Source organism: Penaeus monodon, chromosome 23 (assembly GCF_015228065.2).
Source record: "Penaeus monodon isolate SGIC_2016 chromosome 23, NSTDA_Pmon_1, whole genome shotgun sequence".
NCBI classification, from domain to species: domain Eukaryota; kingdom Metazoa; phylum Arthropoda; class Malacostraca; order Decapoda; family Penaeidae; genus Penaeus; species Penaeus monodon.
Window position 1 is genome coordinate 7,910,674 of NC_051408.1, and position 459 is coordinate 7,911,132.

The window sequence follows — 459 nt, forward strand, 5'->3', positions numbered from 1 at the left end:
TGATCAATATATGGTAACTTAAAAAAAAATCACTATATATGTATATGATTAGTCTACCAAGTCAGTTCTTTGAAGTTTTGTTTCCAACTTATTTCATTTCAAAATTTCCAAATATGTATATATATAAACCGTAGCCAATAAGCCATACCCTCTTGCCTGCCCTCGATTCTATGCTAATCCTACCCTAATCCTACCTGAATCCTACCCTAATGTTACCTCAATCCTACCTCTAATCCTACCCCAATCCTATCCTAATTCTACCACCAATCCTACCTGAATCCTACCCTAATATTACCTCAATCCTCCCTTAATCCTAATCCAATCTTACCTTAATTCTAACACAATCCTACCCCAATCCTACCCCAATCCGACCCTAGTATTACCTCAATCCTACCCCAATCCTACACTAGTATTACCCCAATCCTACCCCAATCCGACCCTAGTATTACCTCAATCCTA

The 459-nt window shown here is 38.1% G+C and overlaps 1 protein-coding gene across 1 annotated transcript in view; it reads left to right on the forward strand.

Annotated features, from left to right (window-relative positions):
* LOC119588118 overlaps window positions 1-459 on the forward strand; it is a gene marked incomplete in the record, with an annotated part of 60,132 nt that overhangs the window by 34,985 nt on the left and 24,688 nt on the right.